The 9,880-nt window shown below is 44.4% G+C and overlaps 1 long non-coding RNA gene across 1 annotated transcript in view; it reads left to right on the top strand.

Moving 5' to 3' along the window:
• The window catches only part of LOC109374518 (uncharacterized), a 138,292-nt gene that overhangs the window by 111,835 nt on the left and 16,577 nt on the right, over window positions 1-9,880 (top strand). The window contains exon 2 of the long non-coding RNA XR_002122398.1: window positions 523-600. This is a non-coding gene — a long non-coding RNA (uncharacterized LOC109374518). The remainder of the gene's footprint in view (window positions 1-522; window positions 601-9,880) is intronic.

Here is a 9,880-nt window from a genome sequence, read left to right as displayed (position 1 = left end):
TAAAAATAACAATAATAATTTGTGTCTGGAGTTGTTGACAGCTATCTGTATTTTTATGTGGAAAGCTTACTTGGGAATAAAGCTAATCATAAAGTGCACAGGAGAAGGGCAAGTGTGAAATAAGACAGTTTCAATTACATGGTTTGACCTTGGGTGCTTCTATCTGCCCTTGAGTTTTTCAGTATATGGGTCAATATTTCTTTTTCAATTATATTGAGTTGTATTTAAATTGCTTGTAACTGAAATAAGCTCGTGTAATCTCAGTCCTTCCTCCGAAAAACTAGGTATCATAAAATAATGGGGAAGCACTTACAGATTTCAAAGAAGAAGAGCATTATGATTTAAGAACTTTACACCAAGCTAAGATGACTTTCCCATGTGTAAATTCTGGGAAAAGGCATTATGAGATATACAGGGGCCCAGAAAATAGAGAACCCATAAATTCTTCCTGAACAAACGTTTGCTGTCTTAGCCCAGTTGACGAACATGGGTTCTAACAGCAGAACTCAATTTGGTCTACAGATCTGGTTGACCAGCTGCCTCCCATCTCCTTCGAGAAGACTCGGATTACCTGCTGTGCCCACAGCCCCCTCTGAGAAGGTGAGAGATGGTTATCCTTGCTGTTATGAGCCAGTGACACCAAAGGTGTTTGAACTAGGGATGGGAGACTTACAAACGTGGAATGCCACGTGATTGATTTACACCTCTGTCCACAGTCACCTCTCTAAACCAGGTGATAACGGGGAGGCCTATGAAATACTGTCAAGAAATTTGAATTTGATACATTCAGAGTGTCAGCAGAGAAACACACAGAGAAAGCGCTGTACTGGTGTTAACCATATTTGTTTTCTTTAAGGGTTATGTTTGAATTAAAAAAACGAACAACAAACACATTTTTATAAAATTATACCTGTTGATTTATAAAGTTGGTGCATTGTAAAGTATCCCATATAATCATCATACATAAAAATAGCGTAGTGAATTTAAACTACACCCAAATGCGAGCAGGGTCAATGTTTATGATGTCTATTTTTCTACTTTTTGGTATTTTTCTAATTGCCATAAACTTGTGGTAGTTAAAAAAAAAAAGCTAGTCAGCTGGTGATGGTGATGGGAAGTGGCCTTCCAGGTCATACCGGGAGGTACTCTGTTGAGTAGCAGACTTGGATTTCTGGCCATGTGACCTGTTGGGGGTGGGGTGTCTTGCTTAGTGTTTCTGTCTTGAAAGGATGGAGGTAAGAGGGGCTGTGTGGCATCCAGCCGTCACTGGGATCTTGACACATGTGTGGGTCCTCCTTGCCCTGTCTCTGCTGATTAACGAGAAGCTGCCATCTTTCTTGAATGACTTTGTCATGTCAGCCCTGTCCGTGGATGGCACGTAATGAATTGCCCATCTGTATGGATGAGTAATGCTGACCTTTTACCAAACTAGCCCATGTTCCGTTGTCATCATGGAAATCCAACACGGGCGTAGCTTGCCCTGTTTCTAAATGTAAACATACCCTCCATAACGAACAGCAGTTGGAATGTTTACACACTGTCTTTGTCCCATGACACCTGTTTGTGATCCCAGACGTTTGTCACAGCCTTCTTACCCTCAAGCCAAGGAGCTTCATCTAGTTGGGATGACAGACCAACATAAATTACATAGCGTAGCGTCGGTCATACCAGTGAATGCGTAGTCAAATCTTACTAGCTTTTTTCACACTCTGGACATTATAGAAGTCCCGAGGAAGGACTGTGGTCGTGCTGGACGTGGTATTCGAGTAGAAGGTAAATGGAGTTACAGGAGAAAGAGCTGCCCAGGGGGATGTGGACACCCATGGCCTTTGAGAGACTAGCTATGCAGCCAGAGGAACACAACAAGGAGAAGTCTGTGTATATGCTTTTATTCTGTGATAATTTGGGTTACTGCCTGAGGGTTGGCAGTTCCTGTCCTGGGGCTGAGGTGGGACACGTGACATTTGCTCCGATCCACAAGGACGGGCAAGCCAGCCTCTCCCCGTGGGCCCTGGTGCTTCTCCCCGTCTCCACAGCAAACGCTCAATATCAGATTTCACGAGTCAGAAAGTTAGAGGAAAAAATCAGTTTTGTGGCTGTGGGGCATTTCGAATGTCGTACATTTTTTATGAGTTTGATTATCTTTGCACAACTGCTGACAGCTCATATCCTAAGGATCCAAGGAAGATGAAATTCTTTCTATCTTCAAATTGATTAAAAATACACAACGCGGATCCTACATCCTGCATTTCCAAGCCTCGTACGATGAATACAAAGACACTCTGCAAGTCATCAGAAAGATGTCATGAATAAAATATTTTTATTGATCAATAATTGGTTAGTCACACAGATGAGATCTATATCAATAAGGTGATAAGAAACTGCTAAATTAGGTTTATGAAATGAACATATGGTTTGATTTTTCAATCTACCCTTAAGTATTACTGCTTCCTATTCCTAAATATAAACATTCTTCAAGGAAATGTGTTTCCTTCCTCCCTTCTTTTTCCTCAGTTTATCCTTTGATAGATGCGGCCATGCTCAAGGCTTTCAAATATCAGGCTTGACTCCCCAACTTTTGCTTGTAATAAATGACTTCAGCGTGTACTTGCTAAATAACTGTAGTGTGCCAAGGCATTTTCTAGGTATGCAGGACACAGACGGGGTCTCTGCCGCCTGGATAGAAGTCAAACCACACCTTGCTTTTGGGGGATTGAGTTGGGGAGGGCGCAGGAGGGGTTTTTGGGGTGGTGGCGGTGCTCTGTGTCTTGGCCGGGAACTTCCATGCGAATGTTCACTTTGTGAAAACTCATCAAGTGCACTTGAAAGCAACACCTTTTCGTGGCAGGTTAACATATACAGAAAATGCACGTACATTCTGGTGGATTTTCACAAACGGAAGCCAACCATGCAATCAGCAATGAAATGAAGAAATAGAAATCGCTGATGTCCAAGGGGCACCTCTTAGTCCTCTCCAGTTCCTCCCACCTTCAGAAAATATAAATCAGTCGTGTTCCTCTTTGCACTTGATGGGTCCTGCAGTACGTTCTCTTCGGCACCTGGCTTCTGTCACTCACTGTCATATTTGAGTTTCACTCATGCTTTTGCATGTGGTATGTTGCCTATACTTGCCATTGAATAGTATGCGGTGTGACTATAAACCAGTTTATCCATCCAGTCAAGATTTGATGGACGCTTAGGTATTTTCACTGTATTTGTCATAGTGAATAAAGCTGCTGTGTGCCCACCGTACATGTTTCTTGGTGGACATATATCAGCATATCTGTTGGGTATTTTCCTGGGAACAGGATTGCTGGGTTATAGGTCTGTATGAATTCCGCTCTATTTGACACTGCCCAACTGTTCCTCCAAATTGTGCAACGATCTATACTTATACGCATATGATTGTTGTTCTGTATTTTTGGCAAAAGTTGGTGTTACCTGTCTCTCAAATTTTAGCCATTCTGGTGTGTGTAAGCTGCACACTTGTATGCAATTTAATAATGGCGGAGCTTGGTTTCTTTACTGCTGAGTCTCTAGCACCTAGCACCATGCCTAGTAAATAAGCAAGCTTCCGTCCAATGTTTGTTGGATGCATGATAGATCCTTTATCGAGGATGGGCAGGCTCCAGACGTACAGGGAGGTTTTATGAGGAATTTTCAGGTAGGAAGGACGGATGGGCTTTTATGTGGTACCTGGTGCTCAGTTTTTAGTGATTTGTTCATTCTATGCCACCACCCCCCTCTTTTATGCAAGTCTTTAGCAAAGCCTGTTAGATATAGGGCTGGGTAAGCTTCAGGAAGAGAGGGAAGGGGGTGTGTTCCTGGGGGTGGGAGGGAGGCAGAGGAGGGGCCATGTGATGACGGCAGGTCACAGAGGGGTCCTCCTGTGAAAGTAGGTGCTCAGAGTGAGAGCTGGCAGAAGGGAGCCCCGAGATCCTCAGTCCCAACTTGGAACCTGAAGAAAGATTTGATAGGAGCCTGAAGTTCCCACAGAAATGGGCTGCACATCTGTTTATCTGGATAGCAAAGAAAACGGTGGTGCAAGATCAGTGCATGCATCCACACAGGCGGAATTGTAAGCACACACACACACAACTGTACACGTGCCACCACACACTTGCCCCCAGCCATGCTCTGCCACAGACACACTGCATGCTGGGAAGTGGAAGGGAGCGGGGAGCCATGTAGAGCTTGGGTCCTTCAGGTCTCCTGTTTATCACTGTGGTGTTATGTGAGGCAGACATGTGAGCAAGGACGTAGGAGTCTCCCCTTTCCTACATCTCACTGTCTTGCCTGGGCCTTCAACATCCGGATGCCTAAGACATGGGAGAGTGTGCATTCCCCTCATTACCTCCCTCGTCATGCCTCATGGGCATCAAGGACCAGGTTTGAAAACTACTGGCTGAGTTTATAACCCATGGCTGGTAATATATGTGCATTTTGACAGGCGTTTCCTTAAGGCGATATCTTAACCCTTGCCACCCCCTCCAAATTTCAACCACGTGGTGCGCAGAGCGGTTGTGGAGAAGGGAATCTTAAAGCATTTATTAAATCTTTGACTGGTGGAGGAAGGCCCTTGCTGTCGTAGGAAGTCTGGATGCTTGCCCTGGACTGGTGTTTAATGAACAGAATGACCTTAGGGCAGTCAGTGAAATCTCTGCACCACGGCGTTTAGTAGGGTGGAAAATTCTCGTGTTCAGGCACAGTGTTACCAAAAGGCTTAGTGTAGAAACCAGAGCTAGCTGGGCCTGAAGCTGGGTGATTGGGCATGGGGTGGTGATGGTGTCTGCACCCCAATCTCCTGCAGGACCCCCTGAGATAACTCCTTGGGACTCCTAGGAGCACGGGGTGAAGCTTGCTGAGCTAGCGGGCCTCCGAGGTCTCCTCAAGCAGCAACAGACTGGGATTGATTGCATCTCCGTGCATGCATGCTCGATCTGCCTGCATGGATTCTACCCGGGTTAGACTGGGGTCGCCTGCGATGGAAAACCGTGGCCTTTGTTTTATGCTGGCTAGGTGGGCATTGAAGACCTTGACTGAACCTCAATGCTGGGGCTACCAAAAAACGTGAGGAATGTTGTGTGCCAGCCAAGCCTTTTATTGGCCTATTTATAACTCTTCCCAAGAAGGATTGCATAAATTCCAGCCATTCTGTGAGGCTCTGGGAGGGGGGGCAGGGGGTGGAAAGTTAACAATACCCTTCATTTTGGTCTTCCTAAGAGTTCGATTTTCTATGCTGTGGGGATGGCCTATAGACAATGGTGAACAATGAGTGACTTTTGTTGCTATAAGAGGCATTTTCTAAGCCCCTCTGAAGAAGACGGGGTATGTGAGTGTTGGCATTTTCATCAGATTAGATGTCAGATTTTGTTCCTCAAGCAACTGATGAAGTGGAAGAAGAAGGAAAGTAAAACAAAATCCAGCTTTTGTTTGATTGAAGGACAACAAAATGAGGGACAGTTGAAGATCTTGAAATATACAGAGTAGCAAGACGCAGCTAGGCAATTCCACAGCCGCCAGGTGCCCATTAGAAGTCTGCAGCGAAGGGCATAATATTATGCATAAGGGAGAAGAAAAACATGTGCTTTTATGTTAATTGTGTTGACGTTAAGCAATGTCCAAACCTGTAGAGAATTTTTATAAGATTTTATTTGAGCCAAACTGAAAACAGTCGCCAGGAAGCAAGGTCTCAAATGCTCTGGAGAATAACCGTTTTGCAGTTTCTTTCTTTTTTTTGTTTAAATTAAATTTATTGGGGTAACAATGGTTAATAAAGTTACATAGGTTTCAGGTAATACATCATCTATATATCACATTGTGTGCTCACCACCCAGAGTCAGTTCTCCTTCCATCACCATGTGTTTAATCCCCTTTACCCTCACCTACCACCCCCCTCCCCTGACCCTCTGGTCTGTGTTTATGAGCTTTTGTTTCTTTATTTGTTTGTCTTGTGCCTTTGTTGTTTTCAGTTTTTATATCCCACATATCAGTGAAATCTATGGTTCTCGACTTTGTCTGTTTGACTTATTTCACTTAGCATGCTGATCTCAAGATCCATCCAGGGCCGGCCAAGTGCCTCAGTTGGTTAAGAGCTTGCCCTCTGAGCAACAGGGTCGCTGGTTCAATTCCCAGCCTGAGCTGAGCTGCCGCTGAGCTGCCAACAGGTGGCAGGATGGCTCAGCTAAAAAATAAAAAAAAAGATCCGTCCATGTTGTCGCAAATGGCACTATTTCATCTTATGGCTGAGTAATAGTCCGTTGTGTATCATTTTCTTTTATGCATTTGCGATTAAGGAGGGGACATAGGAAGTTGATAGTTAACAGGATCGTGTGCTGTCTTGAGGATGGCTTCCCTTATTCCAGAGGGGTGCTAAGCTAGATACAAAAGAACAAAGGTCAGAGTTTGCTTAAAACCTTTTACCAAACAAGCTACATGCCTGAGCGGGACTACCCGCCATGACCTGTCCCTTTAGGGCGTTAGGATACGATTCCCCTGTGAGGCCACTTTCCATAAAACCCGTTTTTCATCCATCATTGGACTCAGCAGACAACACTAGTATTTGCCTAAAAGACGTGAGGGAGATGAACTGACACATAGGTGGGAAAAATGGGCGAGGTACATTCATTCAATGTCCCTGCGTTTTTGTTCTCTCTCTAAGCACTGTTGTGGCTGTGTGTCACCTACCCACAACATCTAATGTTTCCTTTTCATTAATGCTCACGTCACAGTATTTTATAACTTCGGTTTGTCGTTGCCGCTGTGGCCTTTTGGTCGTGTAGACATGTGTTGCTGGATTTCAACATATTTGGCGAGATTGCATTGATCTCATTTTGTTGATGACTTCTATTTGAATTCCCGTCTGGTCCGAGCACAGAGTCTGTTTGATTCCAATTGCTCACGATTTGTTTTATGGCCCAGCATATGGTCTATCCTGGGGAATGTTCCCAGCGCCCTTGAAAAAAAAATGTGCATTATTTAGTTATAGTGTGTGTAGATGTGTTCTATAAATGTCAGTTCAGCCAACTTGGCTCATAATGTTCAATATTTCTTCTTAACTGAGAAAAATGTAAACTGTTTAGGCATCCTTCACAGGGAAGGTCAAATGATAAGCAAGAATAATTGGGTAATTTTCCAGACAAACGGGAAACACCTGCTCCTTCAATAAAGCCAAACTAAACCCAACTTTTTATTATTGAGGTAAGAAATAAGGATATTTGATTTGATTTCATTATCTAAATTGCCCACAAGTTAAACTTCCAATCTACTTTTCCTGTTAAATTTTAACAAGATAAAGACCCCAGACTTGCTAGTTGAAAACAGTGATTCTAAGGATTCTCAGGACACCCAATAGTGGTGAATGTATCTCTCTCTACTTGTCAAACAGATGAAAGGAACATTTTACATAAAAATATATTCCACACATCACGCAGAGAGATACCTTAAAACTCACTTAACAAGCTACTCTGGGACCATGTAAAACATAACGCAATGTTCAACAGTCTGACGTAACAAATTTTACCAGTTTTCTGTTGTATAAAGTCATTAGGTACGTTAATTAAACATATAGTTACCACTCATGTAATAATACTGACCCGTACAACAATCCGTAATTTTGCCTCTGTCTTCTCAGTAACTGAATGTTTTAATAGAATTTTAAATTTCACCAGACATAGTTTTTAAATGTTCCTTCCCTCCCGTTCAACAGCGGAGAGTCACTGTCCTCTGATACAACATGAAAAACATGCAAATACCTCCAAATTCATCACTCTTTGCTGTATAACCTTACAACATGGAATTGGGCATCTTCCTTCTCAAGCCCTCGTTTTCTGTCCAGTAGCAAGTGGTCTGCTTATCACAGAGACGCCTTGCCGAAGCCTGGGCCCAACTAAAGTTTGATGACGCGCCGAAGGGGAAACTCTTAGATCTGTGCATTCTGAAGTGTCTGTCCAGCGTCCGTCCAGACAGAAACAGTCTGTGCTGCAGCTTGTGAACTGCGGTGGGCCCTTCTTCACCTTTGAGCTGCACCAGGTTGTTCTGGGGTCACGAGGACCCCTGCTGCATGAAGAGAATAGATGTTGGGCTGGCCGAGTGACTCAGTTGGTTAAGAGCGCGAGCTCTGAGCAAGAGGGTCGCTGGTTCAATTCCCACATGGGCCAGTGAGTTGCACCTGAGCTGAGCTGCCTCTGAGCTGCCTGTTGGCAGGATGGCTCAGTTGGTGAGAGCACGTGCTCCTAACAACAAGGTTGTGGGTTCAACTCCCACATGGGATGGTGGGATACACTCCCCTCACCCCTTGCAACTAAGATTGAACACGGCACCTTGAGCTAAGCTGCCCTGAGCTGCCAATGGGTGGCTGGATGGCTCACTGGTTAGAGCGTGTGCTCTTAACAACAAGGTTGCTGGTTCGACTCCCACATGGGATGGTGGGCTGCGCCCCCCACAACTAGATTGAAAGTGCTCTTAACAACAAGGTTGCTGGTTCGACTCCCACATGGGATGGTGGGCTACGCCTCCCTGCAGCTAAGATTGGACACAGCACCTTGAGCTGAGTGGCCACGAGCTGCCAACAGGCCTGATGGCGACTGGACTTGGAGCTGAGCTAGCTGTGTCCTCCACAACTAAGATTGAAGGACAACAACTTGGCTGTTCCCCTTCCCCAATTCCCCAACAAAATCTTTTTTTTTAAAGATAATAGATGTTCAGTCCCCAAGAACGGGCCGCTCCGTCTGGACCCTCATCTGTGCAGGCCGGTGCAGCTGTGTTGGGTGTCAGAAGGAGAATGTAGCTCCACTGCAGTGTGTAGCTGAGAAGCTCCAAGTCTGCTGTCTGTTTGCCATATGCCAGGGGTACATCTCAATGTCAGACACCTGTTCACACCGGACGGCTTTCTAATTGATGGGGATGCACCAAGCATGTTGATCAGAGCGAAGTGTAGTTACTGCTTTGGAAATAAAATAGCCCTGTTGCTCCCACTCCTTAACCTTTGTGTATGGCTCAGGTCATTGAAGAGTTAGTTCAAGCCAAAATGGTCTTAAAACTAAACTCAAATATTTAACGTGGTGTTTGGCAGTGAATTGTCACTAAGCCTGGTGGTTTCCATCCAGGAAAGTTTTGGGTTCTTAGAGTCTTTTCCCATCTTGGTGGGTGACAGGGAAGTTGTAACGCCTCTGACAGGGGTCGAGGGTTCCAGCAAGTACACTGAACAGCGCACCCTGATAATCCAGATGTCATTTTGACCTCCATGTAAGCAAGAAAATCTACACTTCTCTGAAGCTAGAATGACACAGTTTTACAGGTAAAGCATAATTTTTTTCCCCTCACAATTTTGACACACATTGGATTTTTCCAGATTGTAAGTCTTATGTAACTGGAGGGTGAGACCGTCCATTGTTTTATTCATAACTTTACTCATACGTTTATTCATAAGAGTATTTCACCATTTGGGGAGATCATATCGACGGCAGTGATGCCACTCGCGCCGGCTGAGTTGCCATTTACATGATTTCATGTAGCTAGGTTCTATTACGTTGTTGTCATGCTTGACAAAGAACTTTTTTTGGCTTCTGAATTTCGTTTTCTGTAGCAACCTGCAGTTGTGTGTGTGTGGGTGTAGGGGGGAAGCACATTGGAAAATCCATCCGCATTCACAGAGAATTATGGCTCTATCCAGGGATTAAATGAAGAAATAGCTAATTTAAAACATACATACCCGCATTGTCTACACATAATTATGAAAGGAGCTCGCTGTGTTATGCCAGTTATAAACCTGTTTCTATATTTTGAGAGAGAGAGAGAGAGAGAGAGAGAGAGAGAGAGAGAGAGAGAGAAATGTAGCAGTTCAGAATTACCTACCGACGTCTGCTTGGGAGGCCTGGGC

The sequence above is a fragment of the Hipposideros armiger genome, unplaced genomic scaffold, assembly GCF_001890085.2.
Source record: "Hipposideros armiger isolate ML-2016 unplaced genomic scaffold, ASM189008v1 scaffold_827, whole genome shotgun sequence".
Lineage (NCBI taxonomy): Eukaryota > Metazoa > Chordata > Mammalia > Chiroptera > Hipposideridae > Hipposideros > Hipposideros armiger.
Note: the sequence above shows the minus strand (reverse complement) of the source record. Positions and strands in the feature narration are given on the sequence as shown.